Source organism: Bombus affinis, chromosome 4 (assembly GCF_024516045.1).
Source record: "Bombus affinis isolate iyBomAffi1 chromosome 4, iyBomAffi1.2, whole genome shotgun sequence".
Taxonomy (NCBI): domain Eukaryota; kingdom Metazoa; phylum Arthropoda; class Insecta; order Hymenoptera; family Apidae; genus Bombus; species Bombus affinis.
In genome coordinates, this window is record NC_066347.1 from 6,067,234 (window position 1) to 6,086,244 (window position 19,011).

Here is a 19,011-nt window from a genome sequence, read left to right on the forward strand (position 1 = left end):
ACTTCATAATAAAAACTCGATTTTCAGACTACAGAATCGATCCCTGAATTATCCCCAGATTACGATCTTACAAATCGATTTTCACTACGCCATGCCGTTAGAAGTGAAGCTACGTATTGTCATGAACGAGAACGCAAGGGGGGAGAAAATAGAATGCATAGAATCCATAAGAAAACCAAAAGATGAAGTATGTTATGTCTTTCCTCCAGAATATCAAGCAAGAGATCATCATCCGCGGTTATTCAGTTTATCGATAGTGAAGAAAGCCGCAAACAGCTTAACCAAGGTAGGCCATTACAGAAACATTGCAGTCACGATGGATGACGCCAACAGCAGCGTCATACATCGATACAAGTTTAAACTTAGTGTTTCGAGATATTTACTTAGAAGTATCGGAGATCGTCCCCACAAGGAAAATAAAGCCCGAAAAAAATAAATTCCGAAATAAATAAATTCCGAAACCGAAAAGCCCAATCTTCAAATAGAAACATTATTAGAGATCTTCCAGAAACAAAACATGCATGAGAGGGAAGGCACGGACTTTGTCATAAAACAATTTGATGGAACGCAAAAAGCCACAGATTGGATATTAGAGTATGAAACGGAATGCGAAAAATACGAGATCCAAAACGACGAAAAAAGGATCAAGAATTTGAAGAAATATTTGGGAAAAACAGCATCAGAATGGTACCAAACAAATCTGCTGAAGGATGAAGAATACAACTGGGAAAATTGGAAGGCGGCATTTCTAAAAGCTTTTAGCAATAAAGGTTGGTCGGCAGCCCAATACGCCTATAACTTTAAATATATTTCAGGATCATTCATTGAATATGCCATAAAAAAGGAACGATTAATATTGGAAGTAAGGAGGAAGACCTCCGAAGAGACAAGGATAAATCTAATTGTTATTGGATTACCCATACACATTCAAGATAAAATCGATAAAGAAGCTGTACAATCAACAAATGACTTAATCAGACACTTGGGGCAATATGAAGACCAGATGAAAGGAAGAAAAATACAAGAGAATAATGCAAGATTGGACAGAAAGCCAGAGCCACCACCCAAGAAACAACTGTGTGTGATTTGTGAAGCACTGAATTTCCCAGGCCGATTTCACCCAACACAAGTATGCAGAAACAGAAACGGAAATGCTCAGAGGAACCAAAAGCAGGTAAATTCATTAGAAGCATTCACAACAGAAAGTAAAGAAGCAATAACACCAGATGAGAATGGAAAAAACTAAAATACCTGGAGAAGTACGAATCACTGATAAAGCTCTGAGTTAGAATCAATGACCAGAAAGAGGTTGAAGGCGTCTACGATACTGGAGCCAATGCAAGCTACATTAACCAAAGAATCATTGACCAAATAAAGGCAGATATAATAAAAGACAAGAGTATGTTTAAGACTATCAGTGGGAAGGACTTCAGGAATAGCCGGGCGAAACTTAGAATGAAAATTAATAAAATAGAGAAAGAAATAAATGTTTATATAGTGTGCAATGATAACTTCACATATGATCTGATCTTAGGGCTGGACACCATAAGAGAGTTCAAGTTGAAGCAAGATGAGAATTTGAGAGTTAGTCAGAAAGTAGACGACAAAGAAGAAATAATATTTAATAGAAAAGAAGAAAGAAGAAATAATCAGAGAAGAAAGATAAACGTTACAGAATACAAGAAGATGGACAACCTAGGACACCTAAATAACCTACAAAAAAAGAGGTAAGCCAGCTTATAGAGGAATATAAAGAATAGAGAATATATAATATAGAGAAATTCTCTATAAAATATAAAGAATTATCTATAAATTTTCTATAATATATAGAGAAATATATATAAACATATTTGCCAAACACAAATTCGATATGGGAACTAGGAAATATCAAGAGGCTTCCATTGAGCTAACTGAAAACCAATACATATCAAAGAAACCATACAGATGTGGCATTCCAGATCAGAGAGAAATAGAATTCCAGAGTACGAAATTACTAGAACAGGATCTAACAGAGGAATCAGTTCACCATTCACAGCACCGATGACACTAGCTTTTAAAAAGAAGTCGAATCGTGGAGATAGACTGTGTATTGATTTCCAAGAGATAAACAAAATTGTAGTTCTGGAATGGCAACCGTTCCCAAGAAATGAATATATCATAGTCAAAGCGGGATATTGCTGTTTTTTCTCAACGTTTGACATTAATTCAGCGTTTGATCAATTCCAATAGAAAAAGAGGACCGAGAGAAGACAGCCTTCATAACACAAAATGGACACTGGCAACGGAAATGTTTACCGTTCGGACTAAAAATCTCTCCTGCTATTTTCCAACGGGCGCTGGCAAATACTCTTAGAAGGAACGGATTAGCAGAATTTTGCATTAACTACATCGACGACATCCTAGTCTTCTCCGAAACGTTTGGTCAACATATCAAACACATAGAGCAGTTGATGAAGGTTATAAGGAAAGAAGGCTTCCGATTAAAACTGGCCAAATGTAAATTCGCAGAGAACTCAGTAAAATACCTATGCCACATTATAGAGAAAGATGGTGTGAAACCAGGAAAAGATAACCTAAAAGCGATACGTGAATTTGAACGTCCAAGAAATAAGAAGAATGTGAGACAATTACTAGGAAAAATAAATTTTTATTATAAATTCATAGAAGACGCGTGCAAACTCTTGGAACCACTACACAAATTATTAAGAAAAAACACAGAATTTATTTGGAATGAAGAATGTGAACAATCATTTCAAAAGATTAAAGAATACCTCTGTTCAAGCCTGATCCTTTCAATATACGACCATAACAAAGAAGTATTTATTTACACAGATGTAAGTGGAGAGGGCTTAGGAGCAGTTTTAAAGCAACCTCGAGCCAACGGGATGTTATATCTGATTGTGTACTTTTCAAGAGAATTGAAACCAACAGAGGCAAAGAGAAAAGCAATCCACCTTGAATGTCTTGTTATTAAAGAGACGATTCAATACTGGCAACATTGTTTAATTAGTAGATATTTCACTGTCCTTTCAGATCATAAACCATTGGAATGAATGAGAATCAAGGCAAGAACCGATGAAACCTTAGGAAACCTGATACACTACTTGTCGCAGTACAACTTCAAGATCATGTATGCTCCAGGAAAATACAACATAGAGGCAGACACACTATCCAGGAACCCCGTCTTAGAAAGCTTTGAGAATGAAGAAGATGTTTTGAAAGTAGCAAATATTATAAAAAAAACAAGACATAATCCAAGACCAAGAAGAAAACAGAGAAAATATTAAAAATACGAAAGACCTTATAAAAAAATCAGAGATTTTTTTAAAAAATATTAAAGGACGCCAACGTATATTCGTCTCACAAGAGTTTGGTGAATATATCATAAGGAAGGTTTATGATTTCTTTGGTCATATTGGAAGAAACCATATACTGAAGAAAATCCGACCCTTTTATTATTTCAAAAAGATGGACCGAATTGTCGACAAATTCTGCAAACATTGCGAAATCTGCATCAAGAATAAAAGCAGAACGAGAAGACCGATCGGGTTTATGTCGAAACTAGGACCAGCTAGGAAACCGTTTGAAATATTGTCATTCGATACGGTCGGAGGTTTTTCCAATAACAACTCACCAAAGAAATACATGCACATACTCATCGATCATTTTTCAAGGGCTGTTTTTATCTCCACATCGAAAACACAACGCTCAGAAGATATCATAAAACTTATAGACTCGACAGGAGAAACTGATTCCATAAAAATTTTCCTTGCAGACCGATACCCAGTAATGACATCCAAAGAAATTCAAGAGTATGCGAGAAAAAGGAACATTAAATTAATTTTCACTTCGACAGACTGCCCATCCTCCACTGGACTGAACGAAAGGGTAAATCAAACATTAGTAAACAGGATCAGATGTAAGATCAATTCAGACAAAAATAAGAGAAACTGGACAAAAATCGCAGAAGAAAGCGTAGAAGAATACAATAACACCAGACACAGTGTAACGGGATTTGCCCCAAATCATTTAATGTATGGAAAAATGATTGAAATCGTCCCTTAGGAAATAATGGAAAATAAGATAAACCTAAAAAGAGACAGAGAAGAAGCATTCAAAAACTCGACAAGAAATTTCGAAATCAACAAACAAAAATACGATAAAAAAAGAAGAGAACACGAATTTAAAATCGGTGATATGGTCTTCACCCACAACGGAAACAAAATGAATAGAAATAAGCTGGAAGAAATTAGGAAAGGACCTTTCAAAATTCTAAGAAGGATTTCAAACTCCATATATGAAGTGGATAACGGTAATCGGAGATCTGAAGGGAATTTCTTCCACTCGAGTAAGCTGACCCCTTACAGAGAAGACAATTAGCGATGTAATTGTCAACACGAGGAGGAGAGGTGTAAACTCCCTAGAGTTCATGTAACATAGGGAATCTTTTTGTTTTACGGGTAGCACGACAGGATGTGTTTCACGAGCAAACCGATCTTCTTTTGTTTTACGGACGACCATTTTAAGAAGCACATTTTTCCCGAACGGACGGACAGAGAGTTACATTAGAGACAGACAAGGCTACAGAATAGTTATTTAAGATTTTAAAGACTGAAGAAGAAGATCGGTAGCTCAGGACGTTGAAAATCGATTCTCGATTTTCAGGTAAACATTGCACTAAAGACTTGTTATTTCCCGTTTAGATAATCATTGTTATTTATTGTTATAGACGCATACTAATTGTTGTTTATTTTTGTATTTTATTATTTACTTCATAATAAAAACTCGATTTTCAGACTACAGAATCGATCCCTGAATTATCCCCAGATTACGATCTTACAAATCGATTTTCACTACGCCATGCCGTTAGAAGTGAAGCTACGTATTGTCATGAACGAGAACGCAAGGGGGGAGAAAATAGAATGCATAGAATCCATAAGAAAACCAAAAGATGAAGTATGTTATGTCTTTCCTCCAGAATATCAAGCAAGAGATCATCATCCGCGGTTATTCAGTTTATCGATAGTGAAGAAAGCCGCAAACAGCTTAACCAAGGTAGGCCATTACAGAAACATTGCAGTCACGATGGATGACGCCAACAGCAGCGTCATACATCGATACAAGTTTAAACTTAGTGTTTCGAGATATTTACTTAGAAGTATCGGAGATCGTCCCCACAAGGAAAATAAAGCCCGAAAAAAATAAATTCCGAAATAAATAAATTCCGAAACCGAAAAGCCCAATCTTCAAATAGAAACATTATTAGAGATCTTCCAGAAACAAAACATGCATGAGAGGGAAGGCACGGACTTTGTCATAAAACAATTTGATGGAACGCAAAAAGCCACAGATTGGATATTAGAGTATGAAACGGAATGCGAAAAATACGAGATCCAAAACGACGAAAAAAGGATCAAGAATTTGAAGAAATATTTGGGAAAAACAGCATCAGAATGGTACCAAACAAATCTGCTGAAGGATGAAGAATACAACTGGGAAAATTGGAAGGCGGCATTTCTAAAAGCTTTTAGCAATAAAGGTTGGTCGGCAGCCCAATACGCCTATAACTTTAAATATATTTCAGGATCATTCATTGAATATGCCATAAAAAAGGAACGATTAATATTGGAAGTAAGGAGGAAGACCTCCGAAGAGACAAGGATAAATCTAATTGTTATTGGATTACCCATACACATTCAAGATAAAATCGATAAAGAAGCTGTACAATCAACAAATGACTTAATCAGACACTTGCGGCAATATGAAGACCAGATGAAAGGAAGAAAAATACAAGAGAATAATGCAAGATTGGACAGAAAGCCAGAGCCACCACCCAAGAAACAACTGTGTGTGATTTGTGAAGCACTGAATTTCCCAGGCCGATTTCACCCAACACAAGTATGCAGAAACAGAAACGGAAATGCTCAGAGGAACCAAAAGCAGGTAAATTCATTAGAAGCATTCACAACAGAAAGTAAAGAAGCAATAACACCAGATGAGAATGGAAAAAACTAAAATACCTGGAGAAGTACGAATCACTGATAAAGCTCTGAGTTAGAATCAATGACCAGAAAGAGGTTGAAGGCGTCTACGATACTGGAGCCAATGCAAGCTACATTAACCAAAGAATCATTGACCAAATAAAGGCAGATATAATAAAAGACAAGAGTATGTTTAAGACTATCAGTGGGAAGGACTTCAGGAATAGCCGGGCGAAACTTAGAATGAAAATTAATAAAATAGAGAAAGAAATAAATGTTTATATAGTGTGCAATGATAACTTCACATATGATCTGATCTTAGGGCTGGACACCATAAGAGAGTTCAAGTTGAAGCAAGATGAGAATTTGAGAGTTAGTCAGAAAGTAGACGACAAAGAAGAAATAATATTTAATAGAAAAGAAGAAAGAAGAAATAATCAGAGAAGAAAGATAAACGTTACAGAATACAAGAAGATGGACAACCTAGGACACCTAAATAACCTACAAAAAAAGAGGTAAGCCAGCTTATAGAGGAATATAAAGAATAGAGAATATATAATATAGAGAAATTCTCTATAAAATATAAAGAATTATCTATAAATTTTCTATAATATATAGAGAAATATATATAAACATATTTGCCAAACACAAATTCGATATGGGAACTAGGAAATATCAAGAGGCTTCCATTGAGCTAACTGAAAACCAATACATATCAAAGAAACCATACAGATGTGGCATTCCAGATCAGAGAGAAATAGAATTCCAGAGTACGAAATTACTAGAACAGGATCTAACAGAGGAATCAGTTCACCATTCACAGCACCGATGACACTAGCTTTTAAAAAGAAGTCGAATCGTGGAGATAGACTGTGTATTGATTTCCAAGAGATAAACAAAATTGTAGTTCTGGAATGGCAACCGTTCCCAAGAAATGAATATATCATAGTCAAAGCGGGATATTGCTGTTTTTTCTCAACGTTTGACATTAATTCAGCGTTTGATCAATTCCAATAGAAAAAGAGGACCGAGAGAAGACAGCCTTCATAACACAAAATGGACACTGGCAACGGAAATGTTTACCGTTCGGACTAAAAATCTCTCCTGCTATTTTCCAACGGGCGCTGGCAAATACTCTTAGAAGGAACGGATTAGCAGAATTTTGCATTAACTACATCGACGACATCCTAGTCTTCTCCGAAACGTTTGGTCAACATATCAAACACATAGAGCAGTTGATGAAGGTTATAAGGAAAGAAGGCTTCCGATTAAAACTGGCCAAATGTAAATTCGCAGAGAACTCAGTAAAATACCTATGCCACATTATAGAGAAAGATGGTGTGAAACCAGGAAAAGATAACCTAAAAGCGATACGTGAATTTGAACGTCCAAGAAATAAGAAGAATGTGAGACAATTACTAGGAAAAATAAATTTTTATTATAAATTCATAGAAGACGCGTGCAAACTCTTGGAACCACTACACAAATTATTAAGAAAAAACACAGAATTTATTTGGAATGAAGAATGTGAACAATCATTTCAAAAGATTAAAGAATACCTCTGTTCAAGCCTGATCCTTTCAATATACGACCATAACAAAGAAGTATTTATTTACACAGATGTAAGTGGAGAGGGCTTAGGAGCAGTTTTAAAGCAACCTCGAGCCAACGGGATGTTATATCTGATTGTGTACTTTTCAAGAGAATTGAAACCAACAGAGGCAAAGAGAAAAGCAATCCACCTTGAATGTCTTGTTATTAAAGAGACGATTCAATACTGGCAACATTGTTTAATTAGTAGATATTTCACTGTCCTTTCAGATCATAAACCATTGGAATGAATGAGAATCAAGGCAAGAACCGATGAAACCTTAGGAAACCTGATACACTACTTGTCGCAGTACAACTTCAAGATCATGTATGCTCCAGGAAAATACAACATAGAGGCAGACACACTATCCAGGAACCCCGTCTTAGAAAGCTTTGAGAATGAAGAAGATGTTTTGAAAGTAGCAAATATTATAAAAAAAACAAGACATAATCCAAGACCAAGAAGAAAACAGAGAAAATATTAAAAATACGAAAGACCTTATAAAAAAATCAGAGATTTTTTTAAAAAATATTAAAGGACGCCAACGTATATTCGTCTCACAAGAGTTTGGTGAATATATCATAAGGAAGGTTTATGATTTCTTTGGTCATATTGGAAGAAACCATATACTGAAGAAAATCCGACCCTTTTATTATTTCAAAAAGATGGACCGAATTGTCGACAAATTCTGCAAACATTGCGAAATCTGCATCAAGAATAAAAGCAGAACGAGAAGACCGATCGGGTTTATGTCGAAACTAGGACCAGCTAGGAAACCGTTTGAAATATTGTCATTCGATACGGTCGGAGGTTTTTCCAATAACAACTCACCAAAGAAATACATGCACATACTCATCGATCATTTTTCAAGGGCTGTTTTTATCTCCACATCGAAAACACAACGCTCAGAAGATATCATAAAACTTATAGACTCGACAGGAGAAACTGATTCCATAAAAATTTTCCTTGCAGACCGATACCCAGTAATGACATCCAAAGAAATTCAAGAGTATGCGAGAAAAAGGAACATTAAATTAATTTTCACTTCGACAGACTGCCCATCCTCCACTGGACTGAACGAAAGGGTAAATCAAACATTAGTAAACAGGATCAGATGTAAGATCAATTCAGACAAAAATAAGAGAAACTGGACAAAAATCGCAGAAGAAAGCGTAGAAGAATACAATAACACCAGACACAGTGTAACGGGATTTGCCCCAAATCATTTAATGTATGGAAAAATGATTGAAATCGTCCCTTAGGAAATAATGGAAAATAAGATAAACCTAAAAAGAGACAGAGAAGAAGCATTCAAAAACTCGACAAGAAATTTCGAAATCAACAAACAAAAATACGATAAAAAAAGAAGAGAACACGAATTTAAAATCGGTGATATGGTCTTCACCCACAACGGAAACAAAATGAATAGAAATAAGCTGGAAGAAATTAGGAAAGGACCTTTCAAAATTCTAAGAAGGATTTCAAACTCCATATATGAAGTGGATAACGGTAATCGGAGATCTGAAGGGAATTTCTTCCACTCGAGTAAGCTGACCCCTTACAGAGAAGACAATTAGCGATGTAATTGTCAACACGAGGAGGAGAGGTGTAAACTCCCTAGAGTTCATGTAACATAGGGAATCTTTTTGTTTTACGGGTAGCACGACAGGATGTGTTTCACGAGCAAACCGATCTTCTTTTGTTTTACGGACGACCATTTTAAGAAGCACATTTTTCCCGAACGGACGGACAGAGAGTTACATTAGAGACAGACAAGGCTACAGAATAGTTATTTAAGATTTTAAAGACTGAAGAAGAAGATCGGTAGCTCAGGACGTTGAAAATCGATTCTCGATTTTCAGGTAAACATTGCACTAAAGACTTGTTATTTCCCGTTTAGATAATCATTGTTATTTATTGTTATAGACGCATACTAATTGTTGTTTATTTTTGTATTTTATTATTTACTTCATAATAAAAACTCGATTTTCAGACTACAGAATCGATCCCTGAATTATCCCCAGATTACGATCTTACAAATCGATTTTCACTACGCCATGCCGTTAGAAGTGAAGCTACGTATTGTCATGAACGAGAACGCAAGGGGGGAGAAAATAGAATGCATAGAATCCATAAGAAAACCAAAAGATGAAGTATGTTATGTCTTTCCTCCAGAATATCAAGCAAGAGATCATCATCCGCGGTTATTCAGTTTATCGATAGTGAAGAAAGCCGCAAACAGCTTAACCAAGGTAGGCCATTACAGAAACATTGCAGTCACGATGGATGACGCCAACAGCAGCGTCATACATCGATACAAGTTTAAACTTAGTGTTTCGAGATATTTACTTAGAAGTATCGGAGATCGTCCCCACAAGGAAAATAAAGCCCGAAAAAAATAAATTCCGAAATAAATAAATTCCGAAACCGAAAAGCCCAATCTTCAAATAGAAACATTATTAGAGATCTTCCAGAAACAAAACATGCATGAGAGGGAAGGCACGGACTTTGTCATAAAACAATTTGATGGAACGCAAAAAGCCACAGATTGGATATTAGAGTATGAAACGGAATGCGAAAAATACGAGATCCAAAACGACGAAAAAAGGATCAAGAATTTGAAGAAATATTTGGGAAAAACAGCATCAGAATGGTACCAAACAAATCTGCTGAAGGATGAAGAATACAACTGGGAAAATTGGAAGGCGGCATTTCTAAAAGCTTTTAGCAATAAAGGTTGGTCGGCAGCCCAATACGCCTATAACTTTAAATATATTTCAGGATCATTCATTGAATATGCCATAAAAAAGGAACGATTAATATTGGAAGTAAGGAGGAAGACCTCCGAAGAGACAAGGATAAATCTAATTGTTATTGGATTACCCATACACATTCAAGATAAAATCGATAAAGAAGCTGTACAATCAACAAATGACTTAATCAGACACTTGGGGCAATATGAAGACCAGATGAAAGGAAGAAAAATACAAGAGAATAATGCAAGATTGGACAGAAAGCCAGAGCCACCACCCAAGAAACAACTGTGTGTGATTTGTGAAGCACTGAATTTCCCAGGCCGATTTCACCCAACACAAGTATGCAGAAACAGAAACGGAAATGCTCAGAGGAACCAAAAGCAGGTAAATTCATTAGAAGCATTCACAACAGAAAGTAAAGAAGCAATAACACCAGATGAGAATGGAAAAAACTAAAATACCTGGAGAAGTACGAATCACTGATAAAGCTCTGAGTTAGAATCAATGACCAGAAAGAGGTTGAAGGCGTCTACGATACTGGAGCCAATGCAAGCTACATTAACCAAAGAATCATTGACCAAATAAAGGCAGATATAATAAAAGACAAGAGTATGTTTAAGACTATCAGTGGGAAGGACTTCAGGAATAGCCGGGCGAAACTTAGAATGAAAATTAATAAAATAGAGAAAGAAATAAATGTTTATATAGTGTGCAATGATAACTTCACATATGATCTGATCTTAGGGCTGGACACCATAAGAGAGTTCAAGTTGAAGCAAGATGAGAATTTGAGAGTTAGTCAGAAAGTAGACGACAAAGAAGAAATAATATTTAATAGAAAAGAAGAAAGAAGAAATAATCAGAGAAGAAAGATAAACGTTACAGAATACAAGAAGATGGACAACCTAGGACACCTAAATAACCTACAAAAAAAGAGGTAAGCCAGCTTATAGAGGAATATAAAGAATAGAGAATATATAATATAGAGAAATTCTCTATAAAATATAAAGAATTATCTATAAATTTTCTATAATATATAGAGAAATATATATAAACATATTTGCCAAACACAAATTCGATATGGGAACTAGGAAATATCAAGAGGCTTCCATTGAGCTAACTGAAAACCAATACATATCAAAGAAACCATACAGATGTGGCATTCCAGATCAGAGAGAAATAGAATTCCAGAGTACGAAATTACTAGAACAGGATCTAACAGAGGAATCAGTTCACCATTCACAGCACCGATGACACTAGCTTTTAAAAAGAAGTCGAATCGTGGAGATAGACTGTGTATTGATTTCCAAGAGATAAACAAAATTGTAGTTCTGGAATGGCAACCGTTCCCAAGAAATGAATATATCATAGTCAAAGCGGGATATTGCTGTTTTTTCTCAACGTTTGACATTAATTCAGCGTTTGATCAATTCCAATAGAAAAAGAGGACCGAGAGAAGACAGCCTTCATAACACAAAATGGACACTGGCAACGGAAATGTTTACCGTTCGGACTAAAAATCTCTCCTGCTATTTTCCAACGGGCGCTGGCAAATACTCTTAGAAGGAACGGATTAGCAGAATTTTGCATTAACTACATCGACGACATCCTAGTCTTCTCCGAAACGTTTGGTCAACATATCAAACACATAGAGCAGTTGATGAAGGTTATAAGGAAAGAAGGCTTCCGATTAAAACTGGCCAAATGTAAATTCGCAGAGAACTCAGTAAAATACCTATGCCACATTATAGAGAAAGATGGTGTGAAACCAGGAAAAGATAACCTAAAAGCGATACGTGAATTTGAACGTCCAAGAAATAAGAAGAATGTGAGACAATTACTAGGAAAAATAAATTTTTATTATAAATTCATAGAAGACGCGTGCAAACTCTTGGAACCACTACACAAATTATTAAGAAAAAACACAGAATTTATTTGGAATGAAGAATGTGAACAATCATTTCAAAAGATTAAAGAATACCTCTGTTCAAGCCTGATCCTTTCAATATACGACCATAACAAAGAAGTATTTATTTACACAGATGTAAGTGGAGAGGGCTTAGGAGCAGTTTTAAAGCAACCTCGAGCCAACGGGATGTTATATCTGATTGTGTACTTTTCAAGAGAATTGAAACCAACAGAGGCAAAGAGAAAAGCAATCCACCTTGAATGTCTTGTTATTAAAGAGACGATTCAATACTGGCAACATTGTTTAATTAGTAGATATTTCACTGTCCTTTCAGATCATAAACCATTGGAATGAATGAGAATCAAGGCAAGAACCGATGAAACCTTAGGAAACCTGATACACTACTTGTCGCAGTACAACTTCAAGATCATGTATGCTCCAGGAAAATACAACATAGAGGCAGACACACTATCCAGGAACCCCGTCTTAGAAAGCTTTGAGAATGAAGAAGATGTTTTGAAAGTAGCAAATATTATAAAAAAAACAAGACATAATCCAAGACCAAGAAGAAAACAGAGAAAATATTAAAAATACGAAAGACCTTATAAAAAAATCAGAGATTTTTTTAAAAAATATTAAAGGACGCCAACGTATATTCGTCTCACAAGAGTTTGGTGAATATATCATAAGGAAGGTTTATGATTTCTTTGGTCATATTGGAAGAAACCATATACTGAAGAAAATCCGATCCTTTTATTATTTCAAAAAGATGGACCGAATTGTCGACAAATTCTGCAAACATTGCGAAATCTGCATCAAGAATAAAAGCAGAACGAGAAGACCGATCGGGTTTATGTCGAAACTAGGACCAGCTAGGAAACCGTTTGAAATATTGTCATTCGATACGGTCGGAGGTTTTTCCAATAACAACTCACCAAAGAAATACATGCACATACTCATCGATCATTTTTCAAGGGCTGTTTTTATCTCCACATCGAAAACACAACGCTCAGAAGATATCATAAAACTTATAGACTCGACAGGAGAAACTGATTCCATAAAAATTTTCCTTGCAGACCGATACCCAGTAATGACATCCAAAGAAATTCAAGAGTATGCGAGAAAAAGGAACATTAAATTAATTTTCACTTCGACAGACTGCCCATCCTCCACTGGACTGAACGAAAGGGTAAATCAAACATTAGTAAACAGGATCAGATGTAAGATCAATTCAGACAAAAATAAGAGAAACTGGACAAAAATCGCAGAAGAAAGCGTAGAAGAATACAATAACACCAGACACAGTGTAACGGGATTTGCCCCAAATCATTTAATGTATGGAAAAATGATTGAAATCGTCCCTTAGGAAATAATGGAAAATAAGATAAACCTAAAAAGAGACAGAGAAGAAGCATTCAAAAACTCGACAAGAAATTTCGAAATCAACAAACAAAAATACGATAAAAAAAGAAGAGAACACGAATTTAAAATCGGTGATATGGTCTTCACCCACAACGGAAACAAAATGAATAGAAATAAGCTGGAAGAAATTAGGAAAGGACCTTTCAAAATTCTAAGAAGGATTTCAAACTCCATATATGAAGTGGATAACGGTAATCGGAGATCTGAAGGGAATTTCTTCCACTCGAGTAAGCTGACCCCTTACAGAGAAGACAATTAGCGATGTAATTGTCAACACGAGGAGGAGAGGTGTAAACTCCCTAGAGTTCATGTAACATAGGGAATCTTTTTGTTTTACGGGTAGCACGACAGGATGTGTTTCACGAGCAAACCGATCTTCTTTTGTTTTACGGACGACCATTTTAAGAAGCACATTTTTCCCGAACGGACGGACAGAGAGTTACATTAGAGACAGACAAGGCTACAGAATAGTTATTTAAGATTTTAAAGACTGAAGAAGAAGATCGGTAGCTCAGGACGTTGAAAATCGATTCTCGATTTTCAGGTAAACATTGCACTAAAGACTTGTTATTTCCCGTTTAGATAATCATTGTTATTTATTGTTATAGACGCATACTAATTGTTGTTTATTTTTGTATTTTATTATTTACTTCATAATAAAAACTCGATTTTCAGACTACAGAATCGATCCCTGAATTATCCCCAGATTACGATCTTACAAATCGATTTTCACTACGCCATGCCGTTAGAAGTGAAGCTACGTATTGTCATGAACGAGAACGCAAGGGGGGAGAAAATAGAATGCATAGAATCCATAAGAAAACCAAAAGATGAAGTATGTTATGTCTTTCCTCCAGAATATCAAGCAAGAGATCATCATCCGCGGTTATTCAGTTTATCGATAGTGAAGAAAGCCGCAAACAGCTTAACCAAGGTAGGCCATTACAGAAACATTGCAGTCACGATGGATGACGCCAACAGCAGCGTCATACATCGATACAAGTTTAAACTTAGTGTTTCGAGATATTTACTTAGAAGTATCGGAGATCGTCCCCACAAGGAAAATAAAGCCCGAAAAAAATAAATTCCGAAATAAATAAATTCCGAAACCGAAAAGCCCAATCTTCAAATAGAAACATTATTAGAGATCTTCCAGAAACAAAACATGCATGAGAGGGAAGGCACGGACTTTGTCATAAAACAATTTGATGGAACGCAAAAAGCCACAGATTGGATATTAGAGTATGAAACGGAATGCGAAAAATACGAGATCCAAAACGACGAAAAAAGGATCAAGAATTTGAAGAAATATTTGGGAAAAACAGCATCAGAATGGTACCAAACAAATCTGCTGAAGGATGAAGAATACAACTGGGAAAATTGGAAGGCGGCATTTCTAAAAGCTTTTAGCAATAAAGGTTGGTCGGCAGCCCAATACGCCTATAACTTTAAATATATTTCAGGATCATTCATTGAATATGCCATAAAAAAGGAACGATTAATATTGGAAGTAAGGAGGAAGACCTCCGAAGAGACAAGGATAAATCTAATTGTTATTGGATTACCCATACACATTCAAGATAAAATCGATAAAGAAGCTGTACAATCAACAAATGACTTAATCAGACACTTGGGGCAATATGAAGACCAGATGAAAGGAAGAAAAATACAAGAGAATAATGCAAGATTGGACAGAAAGCCAGAGCCACCACCCAAGAAACAACTGTGTGTGATTTGTGAAGCACTGAATTTCCCAGGCCGATTTCACCCAACACAAGTATGCAGAAACAGAAACGGAAATGCTCAGAGGAACCAAAAGCAGGTAAATTCATTAGAAGCATTCACAACAGAAAGTAAAGAAGCAATAACACCAGATGAGAATGGAAAAAACTAAAATACCTGGAGAAGTACGAATCACTGATAAAGCTCTGAGTTAGAATCAATGACCAGAAAGAGGTTGAAGGCGTCTACGATACTGGAGCCAATGCAAGCTACATTAACCAAAGAATCATTGACCAAATAAAGGCAGATATAATAAAAGACAAGAGTATGTTTAAGACTATCAGTGGGAAGGACTTCAGGAATAGCCGGGCGAAACTTAGAATGAAAATTAATAAAATAGAGAAAGAAATAAATGTTTATATAGTGTGCAATGATAACTTCACATATGATCTGATCTTAGGGCTGGACACCATAAGAGAGTTCAAGTTGAAGCAAGATGAGAATTTGAGAGTTAGTCAGAAAGTAGACGACAAAGAAGAAATAATATTTAATAGAAAAGAAGAAAGAAGAAATAATCAGAGAAGAAAGATAAACGTTACAGAATACAAGAAGATGGACAACCTAGGACACCTAAATAACCTACAAAAAAAGAGGTAAGCCAGCTTATAGAGGAATATAAAGAATAGAGAATATATAATATAGAGAAATTCTCTATAAAATATAAAGAATTATCTATAAATTTTCTATAATATATAGAGAAATATATATAAACATATTTGCCAAACACAAATTCGATATGGGAACTAGGAAATATCAAGAGGCTTCCATTGAGCTAACTGAAAACCAATACATATCAAAGAAACCATACAGATGTGGCATTCCAGATCAGAGAGAAATAGAATTCCAGAGTACGAAATTACTAGAACAGGATCTAACAGAGGAATCAGTTCACCATTCACAGCACCGATGACACTAGCTTTTAAAAAGAAGTCGAATCGTGGAGATAGACTGTGTATTGATTTCCAAGAGATAAACAAAATTGTAGTTCTGGAATGGCAACCGTTCCCAAGAAATGAATATATCATAGTCAAAGCGGGATATTGCTGTTTTTTCTCAACGTTTGACATTAATTCAGCGTTTGATCAATTCCAATAGAAAAAGAGGACCGAGAGAAGACAGCCTTCATAACACAAAATGGACACTGGCAACGGAAATGTTTACCGTTCGGACTAAAAATCTCTCCTGCTATTTTCCAACGGGCGCTGGCAAATACTCTTAGAAGGAACGGATTAGCAGAATTTTGCATTAACTACATCGACGACATCCTAGTCTTCTCCGAAACGTTTGGTCAACATATCAAACACATAGAGCAGTTGATGAAGGTTATAAGGAAAGAAGGCTTCCGATTAAAACTGGCCAAATGTAAATTCGCAGAGAACTCAGTAAAATACCTATGCCACATTATAGAGAAAGATGGTGTGAAACCAGGAAAAGATAACCTAAAAGCGATACGTGAATTTGAACGTCCAAGAAATAAGAAGAATGTGAGACAATTACTAGGAAAAATAAATTTTTATTATAAATTCATAGAAGACGCGTGCAAACTCTTGGAACCACTACACAAATTATTAAGAAAAAACACAGAATTTATTTGGAATGAAGAATGTGAACAATCATTTCAAAAGATTAAAGAATACCTCTGTTCAAGCCTGATCCTTTCAATATACGACCATAACAAAGAAGTATTTATTTACACAGATGTAAGTGGAGAGGGCTTAGGAGCAGTTTTAAAGCAACCTCGAGCCAACGGGATGTTATATCTGATTGTGTACTTTTCAAGAGAATTGAAACCAACAGAGGCAAAGAGAAAAGCAATCCACCTTGAATGTCTTGTTATTAAAGAGACGATTCAATACTGGCAACATTGTTTAATTAGTAGATATTTCACTGTCCTTTCAGATCATAAACCATTGGAATGAATGAGAATCAAGGCAAGAACCGATGAAACCTTAGGAAACCTGATACACTACTTGTCGCAGTACAACTTCAAGATCATGTATGCTCCAGGAAAATACAACATAGAGGCAGACACACTATCCAGGAACCCCGTCTTAGAAAGCTTTGAGAATGAAGAAGATGTTTTGAAAGTAGCAAATATTATAAAAAAAACAAGACATAATCCAAGACCAAGAAGAAAACAGAGAAAATATTAAAAATACGAAAGACCTTATAAAAAAATCAGAGATTTTTTTAAAAAATATTAAAGGACGCCAACGTATATTCGTCTCACAAGAGTTTGGTGAATATATCATAAGGAAGGTTTATGATTTCTTTGGTCATATTGGAAGAAACCATATACTGAAGAAAATCCGACCCTTTTATTATTTCAAAAAGATGGACCGAATTGTCGACAAATTCTGCAAACATTGCGAAATCTGCATCAAGAATAAAAGCAGAACGAGAAGACCGATCGGGTTTATGTCGAAACTAGGACCAGCTAGGAAACCGTTTGAAATATTGTCATTCGATACGGTCGGAGGTTTTTCCAATAACAACTCACCAAAGAAATACATGCACATACTCATCGATCATTTTTCAAGGGCTGTTTTTATCTCCACATCGAAAACACAACGCTCAGAAGATATCATAAAACTTATAGACTCGACAGGAGAAACTGATTCCATAAAAATTTTCCTTGCAGACCGATACCCAGTAATGACATCCAAAGAAATTCAAGAGTATGCGAGAAAAAGGAACATTAAATTAATTTTCACTTCGACAGACTGCCCATCCTCCACTGGACTGAACGAAAGGGTAAATCAAACATTAGTAAACAGGATCAGATGTAAGATCAATTCAGACAAAAATAAGAGAAACTGGACAAAAATCGCAGAAGAAAGCGTAGAAGAATACAATAACACCAGACACAGTGTAACGGGATTTGCCCCAAATCATTTAATGTATGGAAAAATGATTGAAATCGTCCCTTAGGAAATAATGGAAAATAAGATAAACCTAAAAAGAGACAGAGAAGAAGCATTCAAAAACTCGACAAGAAATTTCGAAATCAACAAACAAAAATACGATAAAAAAAGAAGAGAACACGAATTTAAAATCGGTGATATGGTCTTCACCCACAACGGAAACAAAATGAATAGAAATAAGCTGGAAGAAATTAGGAAAGGACCTTTCAAAATTCTAAGAAGGATTTCAAACTCCATATATGAAGTGGATAACGGTAATCGGAGATCTGAAGGGAATTTCTTCCACTCGAGTAAGCTGACCCCTTACAGAGAAGACAATTAGCGATGTAATTGTCAACACGAGGAGGAGAGGTGTAAACTCCCTAGAGTTCATGTAACATAGGGAATCTTTTTGTTTTACGGGTAGCACGACAGGATGTGTTTCACGAGCAAACCGATCTTCTTTTGTTTTACGGACGACCATTTTAAGAAGCACATTTTTCCCGAACGGACGGACAGAGAGTTACATTAGAGACAGACAAGGCTACAGAATAGTTATTTAAGATTTTAAAGACTGAAGAAGAAGATCGGTAGCTCAGGACGTTGAAAATCGATTCTCGATTTTCAGGTAAACATTGCACTAAAGACTTGTTATTTCCCGTTTAGA

General features: G+C 35.7%; 1 long non-coding RNA gene across 6 annotated transcripts in view; it reads left to right on the forward strand.

Moving 5' to 3' along the window:
- Positions 1 to 19,011, forward strand: part of LOC126915718 (uncharacterized) — a 52,813-nt gene that overhangs the window by 14,375 nt on the left and 19,427 nt on the right. For all 6 annotated transcript variants that reach the window (XR_007710299.1, XR_007710300.1, XR_007710301.1 and 3 more), the window contains exons 4-7: positions 28 to 4,665; positions 4,797 to 9,434; positions 9,566 to 14,203; positions 14,335 to 18,972. This is a non-coding gene — a long non-coding RNA (uncharacterized LOC126915718). The remainder of the gene's footprint in view (positions 1 to 27; positions 4,666 to 4,796; positions 9,435 to 9,565; positions 14,204 to 14,334; positions 18,973 to 19,011) is intronic.